Source organism: Sorex fumeus, unplaced genomic scaffold, assembly GCF_029834395.1.
Source record: "Sorex fumeus unplaced genomic scaffold, SorFum_2.1 ptg000063l, whole genome shotgun sequence".
Lineage (NCBI taxonomy): Eukaryota > Metazoa > Chordata > Mammalia > Eulipotyphla > Soricidae > Sorex > Sorex fumeus.
The window spans coordinates 26143138-26162030 of NW_026606120.1; the positions used below are offsets into that span (position 1 = coordinate 26143138).

An 18893-nucleotide genomic window follows, 5' to 3' on the forward strand; every position below is an offset into this window, starting at 1 on the left:
TTGGGACCCCAGATGAGCCTAGGCTTGGTTTGCTGTTCTGACAGTCTGGTATGTGCTGGGGCTCTAGGGAACCCCTTTCCAGCCCCATGCACCTACTCTGTCTTCATGGGACCTTTTGTATCCCTTGCCAGTCAGCCACCTCAGTTTTCCTGCCTGTCCTGAGTCAGTTCCCATCCCACCTCCATTCCTGATGTTGGGCTTACCATGGACTTACCCACTAACACTCAGTCTCATAGTGCCTCTTTTTTTGCTTGCCATGGATGGTGTGGCAGCCAATGTCATCAACATGGAGCTCATCTGTCAAGGACCATCTGGCCCAGTGACTGCTGAGTTCCTGTTCCCAGGAGGTTACATGTCCTCCAGCATCTCCTGGATCCCACTTTATTTTGGCACTTTCTTTTTCTTTTAATTAATAATGTAGGAGTACTGCTATTTATTTAGCCATTGATTAGGCTGATTGAATTGGGTATGAACTCCACATTACTTTTCTTTCCCAGAATGTTAATTTTACAATTTTTTATTATTATTGTTTATCCCCATGAGATAGTTATGGAGCTTTCCTGTTTCAATTTTATCATACAATAATCGATCACCAAACCCTCCCCCATTGCACATCTCCCACCACCAAGGTTGCCAGTATTTCCCCCAATCCTACCCCTCCCCTGCCTCTATGGCAGACAATCTCCCCCATACTCTCTTTTGTATTGCTTATTATGTATAGCTGAGCAGGAGGTGGTTTGTGGGTTGTGGCTCTCACATACCTAACAGTTGGCCTTTGATTTCTTGGCAAACTTGAACCCAAGTTGTCGGGATCCAGCCAAAGGCACAGCAGCAATTTTGGGGTATCAGGAAGTCTGAAGGCACCATAAGGCTGCTGATGCACTCGCCCTGCAGGTGCCGGTTGACCTGCTGGCAGCACCATACCCCCGTATTTTGGCACTTTCATCTCCTAATGCCTCTGTTACCTTCTATCTTTTTTTCTTTCCTTCTTTGAATGTTTTTACTGTCATCTGTTCATAAGCATTTTTTTATCATTGCTTGTTTGTCTTCTTTTTTCTTTAAGCCTCCACCTGTAATGTTATAAATCATAGAAATAAATTCAAGTCAGTTTGCATAGTTTAGCAATTAGACTATACTGGAAGGAGAGGATTTAGCAGCATCTCTGACATTGCAAGTGACCAAGAGTCTTGTTCGGTGCCTTCTGCACATTGACTTCTGGATTTGACTACCCTATACTGGTTACATTGTGAGGAAGCATTTTGTCTTCATCAGTTGTCTCTAATCAGAGGAAAATTGATCTGATGAAATAGTCCTGCCCATCCTACTAAGGACTGAAGATCATGGAGTTGTGGATGAGTCATTGAAGGATTCATGTTTGCCCTACAGATCCAGGATTTCAGTTTGTCAGGGATAAAATGTGTGCAGTCATAAAACTAAGCCCTGAGTCAGGGTTAGAGAAGAGTGTGCCAGGAAAGTATACACTACTAAGTGTGGAGCTCTGCCCTTCATACTTCAATATTTAGGAACAGATTTGTGTTAATTCAGTCATTCTAAAATTTGTTTGATAATATATATTTGGGCTGGAGTGATAGCACAGCAGTAGGGCATTTGCCTTGCACGCAGCCAGCCCGGCCAAGCTGGGTTCAATTCCTCCGCCCCTCTTGGAGAGCCCGGCAAGCTACCGAGAGTATCTCGCCTGCACGGCAAAGCCTGGCAAGCTACCCGTGATGTATTCAATATGCCAAACACAGTAACAACAAGTCTCAAAATGGGGATGTTACTGGGCCCACTCAAGCAAATCGATGAGCAACGGGAGGACAGTGACAGTGACAGAATGTATATTTGCTAATATATGTTTGCTAATAAGTGGATGCCTCAACAGAATTAATAAGCACATTATGTGGCATGGGACAAAGAAGGGTTTGTAGGCTAATGTTGACTGTTGGAGATCTGAACTAACTTTAGTTTCAATGTTGATTTATTTATTATAGGACTGTATAGCACTATCCTTCCAGTGGACAGTGCTATCACTTAAGTGATTAAGTGGACAGTGCTATCACTTAAGTGATTAAGTGATAGCACTGTCCTCCCATTGTTCATCAATTTGCTGGAGCAGGCCCAGTAACGTCTGTTGTGAGACTTGTTACTTTTATGTTTAGCATATCAAATACATTATTGGTAGCTTGCGAGGCTTTGCCATGCGGGCAAGATACTCTTGGTAGCTTGCTGGGCTCTCCGAGAGGGGTGGAGGAATCGAACCCAGCTCGGACAGGCTGGCTTGGGTGCAAGGCAAACGCCCTACCGCTGTGTTATCGCTCTAGCCATTTAATAAGTTTCTATTTTATTTTTTCAGCAGAGTGGAGTAACACCTAGTGATTCTACGCTGATCACTTTTGTGTACCTCACTTTGTCTGGGACAAAATTGGCTCCTTTTTTATTTTTCTATTGCATCACCATGAGACACAATTGCAAAGCTTTCATAATTAAGTTTCAGTCATACAATGATTGAACACCCATCCCTTTACCAGTGCACATTTTCTAGCGACAGTGTCCCCAGTATCCCTCCTACCACTCCCACTTGACCCCACCCCCTGCCTCTAAGACAGCCAATTTCCTTCTTACTCTCTCTCTACTTATGGGCATTATAGTTTGTAGTACAAATACTGAGAAGAATTAGGTACTTAACTTTCCACCTCATTTATTGTTGTGGCAGTGACTTTATAGTTGGACAGTTTTGTTGATTGCACTTAACACCATGGACAGCAATTGGATTTTCTTGATGTGTGTCCCCCTCCAAGGCTCTGAAAACTATTAGGTTAGGGGTTGATGTTCCCGGAGTTATACTTTCAGCTGAAACTTGTTGGATTTAATTAAGGCAAAGTTGCTGTTCTCAGATAGACCCTAACTAGATATGTAGTTAACACATACAGAAGGAAAGCTCAGTTCATCACATGAGACTGCTAAGTAATGGGAAGGTTTTGATTCTCAGCCAAATGCAAGCAGAGAAGGTTTAACAGGGCTTCTTTCACAATGCTGCGTGGGATAAATCCCCATTGAAATCCAAGAGCAACCTCACTCGCCCTTAATAGTAGGTTTCAGAGACAATAGAGATGAACTTAAATTTTTTTAATAAAATTTTATTTTAGGTACCAATTTTGTAGATAGTTGTAAGACTTCAAACATGAAACATTCCAACATAACCCCCTCCATCAGCCTGTCCCCTTCCTTCCACCATTGTCTCCGTGTTGCTTTATTGCCTGTATATGAGAAATATCATCAGTGTTTGTCCCTCTCCTTGGACTTATTTCATTCATCAGCCTTCTTGGGATCTGTGCTTTCCATGGAGAATGTTCTTCCTTTGTTCACTATTGGCCACATCTCTTCACAGCCCCCAAAGGCTCACACTGTACTGAAATTGTTCATTATTGAATTTTTCTATTTTTTTTCTGAGAACTTTAGTTTTTCATTTCTCACAATGTTTTCATTTCACCATATTTATTCATCTCATGCCAGTTGCACGATTTGCTCAAGCGGGCCCAGTAACGTCTCCATTGGAGACTTTGTTGTTACTGTGTTTGGCATATCGAATACTCTCGGTAGCTTGCCGGGCTCTCCGAGAGGGGCGGAGGAATCGAACTCGGGTAGGTCATGTTGGCTGCGTGCAAGGCAAACGCCCTACCGCTGTGGAGCGATAGCACAGGGGTAGGGCGTTCGCCTTACAAGCGGCCAACATGGCCGACCGGAGTTCGATTCCTCCACCCCTCTCGGAGAGCCCGGCAAGCTACCGAGAGTATTCGATATGCCAAACACAGTAACAACAAAGTCTCCAATGGAGACGTTACTGGGCCCGCTCGAGCAAATCGATGATCAACGGGAGGGCCTTTATCTTTATTTATAATTTTAAAAATCAGGGATTGGAGCAAAAATACAGTGTGTATATCACTTGCCTTGTACCTGGATGACCTCGATTTGATCTCTGGCATTCCATATGGTCTCCCGAGCTCCACCAGGAGTGATCACTGATCACAGATCCGATCGTAAGCCCATAGCACAACTGAATGTAGCTCCCAAACAATAAATAAAATTTTAAGCAGCATGATTTACAAAGCTATTAATAACAGTTTCCGGTATTTAATATTTTCTCTCCAAGCTCACCACCAATGTCAGCATCCCTCCACCAAAGACCTGAGGTCCCATCCCTGTCCCCATCTCCCCTCTTTAGCAAATTCATTATTTATTTATTTATTTATTTTTATTTATTTACTTATTGAATCACTGTAGGAAAAGTTACAAAGCTTTCAGGTTTAAGTTTCGGTCATGCAATTATCAAACACATTTCCCTTCATCAATACTTATTTTTCACCACCAAGAACCCCAATAACCCCTCCCCTCAACCCTCCCAATGCCTGTGAGGCAGATGAATTCTAGTTAACACTCTATCTTCTTTGATTAGATTCATTGTTTCGAGAAAAGATGCACCATTATTATTTAGAGTTTACACCCCCAAATCAGACATGCTGAAAAGGCATTGTGAAATAATTTGTTTTCTACAACTGGTTACAAGAATCAAATGATGTCGTGGCCAAGTGATTTTGGATCTCTTGTATTTTACTTATTAAGCCTGTAATTATTTCTGCTGAGAGTCAGATAATTATGAGATTGATTTCTGTGCTCTGGAACCATGGCTATGCTGGAGAGCTGCTCGTGGGGGCAATTCGTGACCCCGGTAGGACGTGAAGAACGAGCCGGGAACGCCCCCATTCCCATGAGGTTTCAGTCGTCCCATCACGACTGGCTCATACCTGGCTTTCCAGAAAGCTCCGAAGTGGCTACCATCTTTCTTTCCAGAGGGAAAAAGGCAGCCACCACCTCTTTAAAAAGAGAGAGCAAGCTGTATCCCAAATGTAGCACTGTAGCACTGTCCTTCCATTGTTCATTAATTTGCTTGAGCTGGCATCAGTAACGTCTCTTTTGTGAGACTTGTTACTGTTTTTGGCATCTCTCTCGGAGAGCTTGCCAGGGTCTGCCATGTGGGTGGGATACTCTGCGGGCAGAATATTCTCAGTAGCTTGCCAGGCTCTCCGAGAGGGATGGAGGAATTGAACCCAGGTTGGCCACGTGCAAGGCAAATGCCCTACCAGCTGTACTATTGCTCCTACCCACTGTGCTATTGCTCCAGCCCAAATGTTAAAAAAAAGCCTTTGCCTTATTTTATTTTTAAAATAGATGTGATTACAATAAATTAGCCACTGTAAAGGTACCCACTCAGTTATAGGAATTTTTGTTTAGTAATAAGGTATGTGTTACTAAGTAAATGGTGGAATCCAGAATCTATCACTGTATCACTGCCACCCCATTGTTCATCATTGTTCATCGACCAGTAACGTCTCCATTTGTCCTAGCCCTGAGATTTTAGCAAGTGCCACTTTGGAGGCTCTTCCAGGGTCAGGGGAATGAGACACATCATTGTTGCTGGGTTTTGGCATATGGAATAAACCATGGGGAGCTTGCCAGACTGTTCTGTGATAGTGTCTGCAATACTCTAGGTAGCCTGCCTGGTTCTCTGAAATCAAGAACTAGACAATAAAATAAAATATTGATAGATTAGAGAAATTAAAATATTTTAGCATTAAAGTGCTATCAATGAACATGAAAACTATCCACTCTATTCATCCTTACAATACTAAAACAACAATTCTGAAAGGTGCATGCATCATTATGTTCATTGCAATAGCTATAGCACTGGGGGAAATCAGTATTCATTGATGGATAAATAAATGTGGCATATATCTGTATATACACACACATACACACAAATTATATATATATGCAAATGTATTCTATTTAGCTAATAAAAAAGGTGAAATATTTCCATTTCCATTAATATATGGACCTTGAGTGTATTATGCTAAGTGGAATAATTGAGAAAGAGATAAAAAAAGATGACATGATTTCACTCTTACATAAACTAAAAAGACACAAAATAAAGAAATGGTCAAACTCAAACTAATTGAACTCTTGGACATAGAGAGCAGAAGAGAAGGATGGTGATTAACTACAGGGGTTCAGCTATATGGTTGTGGATAGAAACTTGGTGATGACATGTCAAATTATAATGCTGTACATCTAAAATATATGTAATTTGATAAACCAGTGTTACTTCTATAACAATTATAAGACTGCAAGAAACATCGAAGAATTTAAAACTATGCATAGAGGAATACATGTCATTATATGAAGCATATAGATGTGTTCCATACTTATGTGCTAGTTTCTTAGTTTATAAGGCATTGTTACAAATCATTATTATAAGCTAAAACACCATTAAAACATATTGTCACCCTTATCTCAGAATCGTATCCTCCAGAACTGCAAGCAGTAAATTCCTGTTATTCATAAGCTACCCAGTGTGTGGTGGTTTTTGTAGACTGAATGGACTCCGGTAGCTGTTTATCCAGTGAATACTGCATGCCTTTGAATCAATACGTTGCTAGAAATTCATGCATGCCTTTCACCTTCCTCTTGACTTGGTGAATGATGCTGTAGTGTACAAGAATCTCTGTGATCCTGTTTTGATTTCTACAGTACATAAAAGTATAACTGATGGATTTTATGTCAGTTCTATATTCCCTTTTTGTAAGACCCTCAAAGGCTGCTTTCTACAGAGGCAGCCTCATTTTGCATTTCCAACAAAGACTTCTGATTTCCCTCAGATTCATGTAAGTAGTATTTCTATTTCTCACGCCCATCAAACTGCCTTGCGTTTGTCTAGGGAAAGGCAGTCAGGTGGGATGGGATTGACATTGCAGGTTCTTGCTGGGGCATTAAGACACTTAGTGTGCCTTATGCGGGCCATTCACAGGGAGTGTTTGAGCACAGCACTCCTGGCTTCTGCTCACAATAACATCAGTGACACCCTTGGTGCTGTGCTCTTAAGCAGCATACAAGAAACATCTTCTTATTCCTGTCTTTTTGCATGTACCGAATCCATCTTAAACCTTAGTGGCATCCACGTTTTGGGGAGGAGGCATGGAAACTAACCCAGTACTCATTCACTAATGCCTCTGTCATGTGGACTGGTTCAAAAAGTTCCACTTCCCAGATCTATCTGATAGCAATTTCTCTCCTTGCTGATTTTTGGAAAGTGACAGTTATATTCCTTACTCTTTCATGGGCTTTTTATACTATTAAATGATACGCTGGATCTTGGCCGTTGATGAGATTATATGGCACCAGGGTCAGTTTGTGGATGTGACTGCCAAACTAGTGGAAAACTGGGGATCTGGGCGGAGGAGTCTCAGGACCAATCTGAGCAGGCTTGGAGATCTCAGCCATAGGTCCCGCATACCTGGGTTCCTCTGCCATATTCTACATGCGTGAGACTCGTCTGAGCATGTGGAAAGTGGTTTTGAGCATGGCTCTGGTTGGATTCTGGAGGTTTTCACCTGCTGGGGTTCTGCTTTGTTCCATAAAACAAAGCTTCCAGAAGAGAGCAATGCAGTCTCCTGCCCCCGTGCCAGGATGTCTTCACCAGGACCCCCTTGAAAAGGGGTGGGTTGAGTTTCCCTCCCTGCCCCAAGCAGAGCCCTTACAACCAAAAACCTCCAGAACCCAGCCATCTCTCCCTCCCTCCCTCCCTCTATCCTTCCCTCCCTCCCTTCCTCCCTTCTTTCCTGTTTTGGGCCACACACATCGTGCTCAGTGCTTGCTTCTGACTTCGCACTCAAGAATCACTCCTGGTGGGGCACAAGGGATCATATGGGATTTTGAGATTTAACCCTGGTCAGCGTTGTGCAAGTAAAACACCCTACCTGCTGTACTATTACTCCAGCCTCTCATGGTAAGTTTTTTCATCTATACCTCCTTATTCCATACAAAGGTATGCCAAGGGGCTGGAGTGATAGCACAGCGAGTAGGGCATTTGCCTTGCACTCGGCTGACCCGAGTTCGATTCCTAGCATCCCATATGGTCCCCGGAGCACCTCCAGAGTAATTCCTGAGTGCAAAGCCAGGAGTAACCCCTGACCGTTGCTGGGTGTGACCCAAAAAGCAAAAAAACAAAAAAGCTTTGCCAAGCATCTACCTCTGACCCCTGAAAGACCCCCTAGTCCTGTATTTTAATTAATTTTCAAGACCATGTTTTATTGGTTTCTGTCTATTGATTTTACTATTGGGCCAGATCTTAAAGTTCTTGATTTTAAGATGCCGTTCAGCAAGAAAATTCTTGCTTGCCCAGGAATCACAGGGCCCTGGTAGAACACTCTGTGGAAAACTATTGTAGTTTCTGGGTCAAAGGGTCCAGTTTAGAAGTGATTGTAGGCTCTAGGCCCAGACTCTTTTGCGTGATGGGATTCGTGTTCATTGATAAGACAGGCTAGTCCAAATGGAGGAAAAAAAGGACACTGACTCTCCCTCTGTTCCTAATTTATCTTTGAGAAACAGGTTTTGTATGGAAAATCTCATTCCTGTATAGACATCTACCCCACTATAGTTATTTTCAAAATGTTGTGTATTAAAATATATAGAATAAAAATTGTCTTCACAGACCAATAACAGGAAAATCCTTCATCAGTTCTAAAATCATTTTAAGTGGTTTTTATAAAAATTGCAGGATGGTCAAGGTATTTTTCCTAAAATATCTTCAATTAAGCAGCTTTAAACATTTTCAGAGAAATAGCCCCTGAGAAAAACATAATGGAAATTGAGCACATTCATGAATTTATCTGATTCCTAACAAGCCCAACTCGTGAGGAATAAAGCATTTTATATTTGGAAATGTAATTATAAATTGTTCAAATACCCACTTGATCTCACTACAATATGTTTTTATTGCTCTCTTTGAATGCTCACTTAAGATTTTTCTCTGAAATGTACTCATGGCATAGACAGCTGTACAATAAAAGTGAGATATTGTAAAAACAAAACACTTTCAGAAATCACATAGAAACCACTTATCCTGGTGTAGGCTTTCTAGATGTTTTATGTTCTTTCCACAGAACCAGTCAGAAGCAAAAGAATAAGGCCGCCAAACAAAATGTTCTGTCACATTCTCAAACTGCCAGAGATGAGCATTTCCCTTTCTTTCTGGGTACCAACTGTGCTCAGATAGAAGTGCGTTAGGCTGAAATGTTAGCAGTTCTGAGAAAGGCAACTGTTGCCTTTGTTCTTCTCCCCTGCTGTCTTATTCACAATTGCCTGCAACTGTGATTCAATAAAGATTGTTGGATTAATAGGAGGATCAGAGCCCTTGACCTAGAGCAAAGTATGGTTAACTTTCAGAAGAGGCTACTAGAATCCAACAGCTTTGGAGACTCATGTTCTATTTCTGAATACCTAGGCTGCTCCCTAGATACTCTAGAGAAGAAATACAAGCAAACTTAAAATGGATATTTGTTGGAACACAGAGGCTTCTGGCAGAAATGCTTTTGCACTGTGAATTAAGCTACGGCCCCTGTCACCCCGGGTAGGAAAGGGCGTTGTCCCTTCCACATTTTCCCCTCAGTGGCACCATCTTTCAGAGCCTGTTGACAGAGGGGTATGAGTCTGCAGTGACAAGACACACCAGGCCTGACGGGATATGGCGGCGGAACTGGCCCTTCCTTCTGCCCTGACGAGACCCTGAGTTGCTGCCCACAAATGACTCTACCAACTCCTAGAATGGCCATGATCCCAGAGACACACAAACTAATCTCATAATCCACTGGCTTCTGGCAGACATCCCTCCAGATTTAATTACTAAAATATCAGAAATACAAAATTGCGTGGCCACGTGACATCATATGCTCTTCATTATCAGCAATAGAAAACAAATTATCTAATGATGCCTTTTCAGAGGGCTGGAGCGATAGCACAGCAGGTAGGGCATTTACCTTGCACACGGCCAACCTGGGTTCGATTCTTCCACCCCTCTGGAGAGCCCGGCAAGCTACCGAGAGTATTTCGCCCACACAGCAAAGCCTGGCAAGCTACCCGTGATGTATTTGTTATGCCAAAAACAGTAACAACAATTCTCACAATTTGTTGTGAGACATTACTGGTGCCTGCTTGAGCAAATCGATGAACAACGGGAGGACAGTGCTACAGTGCCTTTTCAGGAGGTTTGATTGTTAGGGGAAAATTCCAAATAATAATGGTGGGTCTTTTGTCGAAAAATTGAATGTAATCAAAGTAGAGAGAGAGAGTAAAGTGGAAATCATCTGCCACACAGGCATGGAGGGGTGGGATGGGGGTTATACTGGGGTTCTTGGTGGTGGAACATGTGCACTACTGAAGGGATGGGTGTTTGATCATTGTATGACCGAGACTTAAGCCTGAAAGCTTTGTAACTGTTCTCACAGTGATTCAATAATAATAATTTTAAAAAGTCTACTTGTGGTAAATCTCAATCCTACGTTGTGGTTTGTCCAGTGGTTCAAAAGTTATTGGTGTTCATCTAACAATCCTTTACAACTCATCTGCATACGCCTGTGTTAGACTTCAATCATGACTTTTCAACACTTGCCTTTTAAACATTTTTACAACTTGAAAAAAATCCCTTCCTTTACTAATTTATAGATAACATTGTACATGAAGTAGATGAAGTGCATGATATTAATATCCTAGTTACATTTCTAAAATATTTCTAAGATTTGTGATAGAACTTGAGAATATCTATTATAATAAATTAGGGGATTTTCTCCTAAAACTTTCTTTAATGTCTCTAAAATAATCTAGAAGGAAAATGATTAAAAGGAACGTTGCTTTATAAGTAATGCGACATCAATAAGCTCTTCCTTGCATTGAGTCAGATTTAGGTGACCAAAGTCATGTCATGATGTTTGAAATGAGCTGATAATAAGGCCTGACCTTCATTTCCAGCATGGAATATCATCAAACCTCTTTGATGAATAATTAGATACTATTTTTTTCTCTTCTCCTTTCTTGGATTCATTTCTTAGATGCCTCTAAAGTGAGTACAAAATATTTTAGTGAATATAGATTCCACTAATTTAAGCAAATAAAATTTTATCCACAGTGATAAAGTACTATAAGATGTTTATTTGGCCATATTGCAAACCACAAAGCCCAAAAGTAGAGAGAGAGAGAGTATAGGGGAAATTGTTTGCCATAGAGGCAGGAAGGGTTGGAAAGGGACATTGGTAGTGAAGAATGTGCACTGGTGGAGGGATAGGTGTTCGATCATTGTATAACTAAAACTCAAACATGAAAGTTTTGTAATTGTATCTCACGCTGATTGAATTAAAAAAAAAGATGTTGATTTGGATTGTTACATAAAGAGTTACTCCTTCGTATCAATAAGAGAATAATTAATAGTATATAGAACTTTCAGGTAGAAATAGGAACCTGCTTTGTCTAATTCCTTCAATTAAGGGCAATCTCCACATGCAGGTCTGCATCCTGGCCAGAGATATATGGTACAGGGGTTAAGGCGCTAGTCTTGCATGCAGTCAATGCTGAATTCTTACCCACCGCTACATATAGTTTTCAGGTAATGCCAGTAGTGACCCCTGAACACACAGACTAACCCCTAAATTACATGTGACCCCCCAAACAAACATCTTTGCTTCAATGACTGGGAATCTGCAAAGATGAACAGAAAAAAAAAGGACAGATTAGTTAGAGAAAATGTGTATTTATGTATAGGTTTCTTTCTGAAGCTCTTCATCCCCAGATGTTTCAGAGTAATATCACAGTTATACCAACCTGCGGCTCTGTGGAATATTAAGGAAAGGAGCTCTTCCCTAGGTGTCTTTTACACTGGAGCCTGTTTTCTATCCCCTTCAGTCAGCATCTCTACTTCATCTTGCACATACCAGAACACTGCCGTGGAGACACTCAGTAGCCTGGCCCAGATGAACAGCTGGTTCCTCACAAATGGATTCTTATTCCTAGACATCTGACCTAAGAGCCATTATTTTTTTTATTTTTGGTGAGGCATTTATTTCATTGAGTGTTTTCACTATATCCCATCACTGTCTTCAGACCTGAAGGTTTCATCAGATATGTTGGCTGTAAATCTTTTTTTTTTAAATTATTTTTAGTGAAACACCATGAGGTACAGTGGTAGATTTACAATTTTTTATGCTTGGGTTTCGATTATACAATGATCAAATACCCATCCCTCCACCAGTGCCCATTTTCCACCACCATGGATAATATCCCTCCCATCCGCATCCCTCCCATCTTACCCTGCCTCTGTGGCAGGGCAATCCCCTGTGTTCTCTCTCTCCTTTTGGGTGTTGTGGTGTGCAAAAGAGGCTCTGAGTGGCAAACATGTTCAGTACATAGTCTACTTTCAACATGTATCTCCCCTCCTGGGAGGATCCTCCAAACACCCTTTATTTGGTCTAAGAGCCATTATTAACCATCCTTAAACAATTGAGCGAAGATCACTCAGGAGAACAGTTTCTAGTTTTTTGAGGAAGGCCCATATTGTTTTCCAAAATGGTTGGACCAGTTGGCATTCCCACCCACTATGAAGGAATGTATTTTTCTCCTGACATCTATGCCAGCAATAATTGCTCTTGCTCTTTTTGATGTGTGCCAGTTTTTGTGGTGTGAGATGACATCTCATTGTTGCTTTGATTTGCATCTGCCCGAATAGTAGAGATGTAGAGCATTTTTTCATGTGTCTTCTGGCCATTTGTATTTGTTCTTTCAGGAAGTTTCTGTTCATTTCTTCTTACCATTGTTTGAGAGCATTGTATGTTTTGTTCTTGTAAAGTTCTACCAGTGCCTTTGATATCGATATTAACAACCCATATCAGATGAGTATTGGATAAATAATTTTTCTCAGTCCGTGGGCTGTCTTTATCTTTATAACCAGCTATTTGTATCAATTGCTTAGAAGATAAGTGATTTTGTCCTCCTAGTGCAAATAAACATGAGGAGTATTGACTCTGGTTTTCTAATTTCATTACTACTGAATGAAGTACTATTTTGTGAACACCTTTATGTTTCTGGATATTAAAACTGTGAGATGAGAGAAGAGATTTTGGAGGTAAAGTACGTCAAAATAACTCTAAATTTGTTTTGAATATATGTTCCATAAAGTTCATAGAACTTAGATACTTTATAATTTTTCATAAATTTCAAAAGATACATCATACTGAAGGATTCGTTCTTTTTTATTTTTCAGAGCATAATGTAACAGGTCATTGAATGGGGCAAATTTTCTTACATTTTGTGTAATTACATTTCTTACATTTTGTGCGAATTTTCTTACACTTTGTGTAATTTTGTCTAAAAACTTTTAGCTCTAATTCTAATATGTTGCAGCTTCAAGATGCATTGATGATCTGGGAAAATCAGTTAAGTACTTGATGAAGAATCAGTGATGTCAAATTTCAAAAGAAAAATGAGGCTTTAAAAGAAGAATCTTGGGCCCATTTTCTAAAATGCTTTGAGTAGAATGATCTTGCTCAAATATTTTGGGAATTAAAAACATACAGCAAGTTAGCAACAAAGGTGCAAATTTAATGGGAGAACTGATTCTCACAATCGAGTTGGGGGGAGGGTTTGATGGGGAGGAGTGTTGGGGTTCTTAGGATGGGGGTACGGTTATAATGGATGTGGTATTTGAATTATGGACACAAGAAGCCGTTAATAGTATTGTAAACCACAGAATCAATAAATGAAAAAAAGCTAAATAAAATAAGATGTTGGGAACAGAAATAGCTGGTTGATATTCTGGCTACTGCAAAACAACCTTTACACTATAGCAGATTCTCCAGTGGAAGGAAAAATGGAAAGGGAGCTGGTTGAAATGTTTGTATACAAAGAAGACTGCTGTTGTTTATAGACAGTTGTGACTTTCTGCCCATCTTAAAAACAAGTCATTGTTTTACTGGTGTAATGTGGTGGTAATGTTTACTAGAATGGAGAAGAGTGGATATTTGGGGGGTGTTAATTTGCTAATAGGTAGCTATAAAACAAATCACTGTCACTGTCCTATAAAACAAATATATCTTTAAATTCATCTCTAATTTTTACATAAAAGCACAGGCAAAAGCACAGACCAAACAATTCAGTAAACACTACTAAAGAAACATTTTCCAGGGTGAGTGGGGTGGAGAGTCTAGAAAATTCATTCTGTGTGTGTTGGTGTTTTTCCTGTGTTTGTATGTCTTTTCATTGTTATATGTAATCACTGTCCTCCCGTTGTTCATCGATTTGCTCGAGCAGGCCCAGTAACGTCTCCATTGGAGACTTTGTTGTTACTGTGTTTGGCATATTGAATACATCACGGGTAGCTTGTCAGGTTCTGCCGGGCGGGCGAGATACTCTCGGTAGCTTGTCGGGCTCTCTGAGAGGGGCGGAGGAATCGAACTCGGGTCGGCCATGTTGGCTGCGTGCAAGGCAAACGCCCTACCGCTGTGCTATTGCTTTTATATGTAATGATAAAATTTAAATAAATTAAACCTTTGTTGATTAAATCATTAAAAACTTATGTATCTATAAATAAAGTATATATATTATCCTTTTTATTTGCTTCCCCCCTAGTTGTTTCTAATTTTAAAAATTATGAGACAGAAGCCATGTATTTTCTATAAAAACTCAGTATCATTTTGGACCTCTCTAGCATGGAGTCAGATTACTATAATTAAGTAAACACACCTCTGTATTTTGAGGCAGGTGATGTTGGTGTTTCTGCAAAGTGTCCCCTAAATACTGGTGATATGAGATCATCTGAATATCAGAGGGAAACATTATGTTTCATGACCAGAGACATAGGATCTAATCCTGACTCTGTTGAATAATATCTCTTCTACCTTCAAAGAGTCTTTCTACTTTTATTTTGGCTTTATATTTTTAAGTTTTGGATTTTGAACTAGAAAATTTCTCAGATTTCTTCTAGCTCTCAAATTCTCTGATGTAAAATTCTTACCATAGAACCACCAATGTGCTAAATGCCTAAAATGGAGAAGTTCCTTGTGAGTACTTTATATATCCTGGATATCTAACCTTAATCTGATGTGTCATGCAATTTGCCACAACATGGAACCGGAAGATAATCATAAGCCAGAAGAAGAAAGACAAACACAGGATGATGTCACTTATCTGTGAAATGGACAGATGAATAGGCATCAGGGCTTTTTTATACCGATGATATGGGGGAGGGGTATAGCCAGATTTCCAAAACACAGATTCATTAAAACTGAAGACATATGCTCGCTTCGGTAGCACATATAGTAAATTTGGAACGATACAGAGAAGATTAGCATGGTCTCTGCAAAAAGATGACGTGCAAAATCATAAAGCGTTCCATATTTTTTTAAAAAAAAACTGAAGACATGATACCTAAGCAGTAACCAGTGAAACTTTGCAATATTCCTGTCACGCTGACAGCTGACAGGTAGGGGTAAAGTGGGGGTTGGGATGGGGAGGGATATGGGAGCACTGGTGGAGGGAGGCTGACACTGGTGGAGGGACTGCTATTGAATTAGTGTGTGCCTAAAACACAACTATCAGTAAATTTGTAAGTAATGATGCTTTAGTAAGAATATTTATACAAATAAATAAAAAGCAAAAAATAGTCATTTTAAATGTGAAAAATACCCTAAGATAATATAAAGAAAGAGGAGGAAAAGATGGAGAGCGTCCATATGGTTGCATTGACTTGCTTTGGAATCAGAAAATGGGTTTAGGAGATGAGCACCTTTCTAATAGCAGCTTTTGAAGGTAGACGTTTTATAGCCCATTTAATGTAGCACTGAAATTTAAAATAGTCTTCAAACAGAAAAATCTTGATGAAGATTATTGATCCACCCTCTGAGAAGAGGTTGTCACTTTCCTGAGGAGAAATTGTCATTTTCCAGGTTAAATGTTAGCAAAATCTTTAAAAAAGGACAGTTCTGCATTTTGATAAAGTGGAGCACCTGCTGCTTATTGTCAAGTGGGGTAACAATTTAAAGATGATCTTCTACCTATATTTATCATTTTTTTTTCTCCAAGGGCTTTCCAGGAAACTCAAATGCAGACAGCGTGGTGCAATACAGACTCCATTCTCCCTTTCAAGCCAGATTTCTGCGCTTCCTTCCCGTGGCCTGGAACCCTAAGGGCAGGATCGGGATGCGGATTGAAGTATATGGATGTGCATACAGTGAGTGATGGCTATGCCCAAATGTCTATTTTACCATGCTAACTCCATGTTAGCAGGATATTGTTCACTGAGATCACGGTCACAGTCCTTCTGTTGTTCATCGATTTGCTCTAGCAGGCCCAGTAATGTCTCCTTCGTGAAACTTGTTGTTACTGTGTTTGGCATACCGAATACGTCATGGGTAGCTACCCAGGCTTTGCCAGCTGGACTAGATACCCTCGGTAGCTTGCCGGGCTCTCCGAGAGGGGCCGAGGAATTGAACTCGGGTCAGCCATGTTGGCTGCCTGCAAGACAAACGCCCTTACCTGCTGTGCTATCGCTCCAGCCTAGCAGAACATTACAAAACCCAAACTGAAAACCCTTGTTGATCTATGTCCTTTGATTATCATAGTTGTTTATTTATTTTAACTTGGATCACATGAAATATTCATTCACAAAGATGTTCATGATCGGGTTTCAGTCACAAAATGTTCCAGCACCCATCCCTCCACCAGTGTGCATTTTCCACCACCAATGTCTCCAGTTTCCCCCCTGTCACCCCCACCCCTGCATCCAGCCTGCCTCTATGGCAAGAATTTTCTTCTTCTTCCTCTTTCTTCTTCTTCCTTTCTTCCTCTTAACCCCCTCATTCTCCTCCTCCCCCTTATCCTTCCCCCTTCCTTCCTCTTCTTCTTCCTTCTTTTCTTCTTCTTTCTTCCTCTCTTCCTCTCTTTTGGGAATTATGCTTTATAATGTAGATACTAAAAACAGTACATCATGTTTTTTTTTTCTTTACCCACTGCTCCATAATTGATCTTTTTAGCCTTTTAAATATCTGTGTGTGTAGAACTGGACTGAATGGATATCTTTGATAATACTGCTGTTCTTTCAGAGTTGAGTTCAGATACCTAGTCAGAAGTTTAGAGACATAGATGTCTAAAGTTTCCCAAAGTGCATGTTCATAAAATTAACAAAGTTCAAATTGACAGCAGAAGTTAACTTAAAAGCTGCTTGCTATTTTCTGACACTGTAAGGACACTTGTGGGAGTGGGTGTCGCAGGCCCAGATGCCCATGTGATATGTGGACCCCACACTGTCTACATTCTATTTGCACCCCCTCATTACATGCTTTCTGTACAGCCATGTAACTTAATTTACTCTAAACTTTAGAACATCCTCTGTATATTCTACCTGCTGATTTCCACTGATAATAAAAAAATAAAACTAGAAAAGTCACAAACATTGGAGTATTTGACAAAATCTATCCTCAAGTTGCTATTTTGAAGATACAAAATATTATTTAGTAGAAATATTAGATAGTAGAAATCACACTATTTTTAAAGAAATATCTTTAAAAAACTGAAAAAATGTAGACTAACTTGGATCATAATAAGATTGGGTTTTTTTCCCTTCAGGTTTGGATAATAACAGGCAATACTCAAGACTTACTCCTGGCTATGTGTTAGGGATCAGTCTTCTTGAGCTTTCTAGACCATATGTGGTGCCAGAGATTGAACCTGGATTTGCTGCATGCAAGGCAAATGCCTTATCTGCTATATTATTGCTCCAGCCTCAGGGAACAACTTTTCATTTTAGGTTCAGGTCAGGTTGATCATTCACACTTCCTCATACCTTATTCTGTATCTGAGTCAAGCATTAGTTTGGCATAAGTATGTAATTATAATATCTACCACATGTAGAATTCATAATGTGTCACATACTAACTACCACACTCCTACAGACATTTTCACTTGAATACCACACCAACCAAATGAGTTTAGTATAGTGATAATTGCACTGCTTTAGAGATCAAAGAAAACTGGACCTTGGGACAATGAAGATGTTTTCTGGCTGTCTAGATGATACCTAGGTATTAGAATAAAGGAAAGAAGGAAGGAAGGCAGAAAGGGAAGAAGGGAGAGATGGAGGGGGAGAGGGAGGGAGGGAAGTGGGGAGGGAGGGAGAGAAGGAGTAAAGGAACATTACCAGAATTATACTTTCAAAGTAAAATATTTGGGTAGTGTAGTAGAAAGGAGGGAGTATACTCATCAGAAGATATTAAGGTTTAATTATTGCAGGGACAGGCTTTGTGGGTATAGTGAGTTATTGAAAATGCCAACATTATCACTTTGGTTATCCATAGATAATGTGATTTCTGAAGGTGAGGTTAGCACAAGGAACTTCATTATAGATATGAGAGTAATTCTAAACCTTCCCAATCCCCAAAGTTTCACTGTTTACCAAACTTTGTCTATATTTTGGTGTTTCTATTTCCATGGGCTATTAAACTGGGGAAGGTGTTGTGTTTGCATCCATATTTTTTCCTGCTTTGCATTAGTCAGTTTTTTCCACCCTTTTGTTTCTTGGATCTCTTAAATGAGCTCAGACTTCCATAGCTAGGACACCTGATATTTAGAGATTCCCTTTGATCCCCTGAAATTAGCATCTCCTTTCATATTCTGCAAACAACTTCAGGGGTACTGACTTCAAACCTCAAAAAGCTCTTTGATGGGAATTTGCCATTAACTTGATATTACTTTGGCAGAATGTATTAGCTAGTTCCTTGGTTTAGACAGCATAAGGAAGATTAAAGCTGAGTGTCTGAAACCCAGAATTTCCAGTTTGCTTTGCTTTGGAGTTGTGGTGCTAGCTGTCATTCAGTAAACATGAGCAGTTAGAGACAACGTTCTCTTTCTCTCTCTGTCTCTGTCTCTGTCTTTCTGTCTGTCTGTCTGTCTGTCTCTCTGTCTCTGTGTATGTCAGACAGATAACAAATCACCAGAGCTTCACAGTTTACTTTTTTGATGAGTGT

General features: G+C 40.2%; 1 non-coding gene and 1 pseudogene across 1 annotated transcript; both read left to right on the top strand.

The window, feature by feature from the left end:
• Positions 1-256: 256 nt before the first annotated feature.
• Positions 257-18893, top strand: part of LOC130034970 (contactin-associated protein-like 3) — a 170144-nt pseudogene continuing 151507 nt past the window's right edge.
• LOC130036261 (U6 spliceosomal RNA) lies at positions 15168-15274 on the top strand. The gene has a single exon (XR_008794314.1). It is a non-coding gene; the product is annotated as a U6 spliceosomal RNA (small nuclear RNA).